A 655-nucleotide genomic window follows, 5' to 3' on the forward strand; every position below is an offset into this window, starting at 1 on the left:
TTGTTACAATGTTCAAACTGCAGGCTCAGAGGCCGGCAAGGCAGGCAGGGAACGTGGAGTCCTCCGTCACTGAAGCAAGCAAGCCTCATGTTCAGGTTAAGCTGCCTGGCTGCCGGCCGCCATCTTGGCTGGCAGTTAATTTGCATATCACCCTGATTAGCCAATGGGAAGGGTAGCGGTCATACACTAATTACCATGTTTCTCTTTTATTAAATAGGCTAGCCAAAAACAAGTGAAAACAGCCCAAATATCTTCCTACTGATAAATGGATAAAGAAAATGTGATGTACCCATACAGTGGAATATCATTCAGCCATAAAAAGGAATGAAGTGCTGACACATGCTACAACATCAATGAATCTTGAAAATATTATACTACTAAGGAAAGAAGCCAGACACAAAAGGCCACATATTTATGATTCCATTCATACGAAATGTCCATTATAGGCAGATTCCTAGAGATAGAAAGATTAATGCTTGCCAGGCACTGGAGAAAGGGAAGAATAGGGAGTTACTGTTCACAGATATGAGGTTATTTTTAAGGTGATGAAAATATTCTAGACTTAGGTAGTGACGGTTTCAAAACCTTGTAAATATACCAAAAAACACTGAATCATAAACTTTAAAGGGAGAATATATGGCATGTAAATTAAGTG

Source organism: Myotis davidii, unplaced genomic scaffold (genome assembly GCF_000327345.1).
Source record: "Myotis davidii unplaced genomic scaffold, ASM32734v1 scaffold175, whole genome shotgun sequence".
In the NCBI taxonomy this organism is placed as follows: domain Eukaryota; kingdom Metazoa; phylum Chordata; class Mammalia; order Chiroptera; family Vespertilionidae; genus Myotis; species Myotis davidii.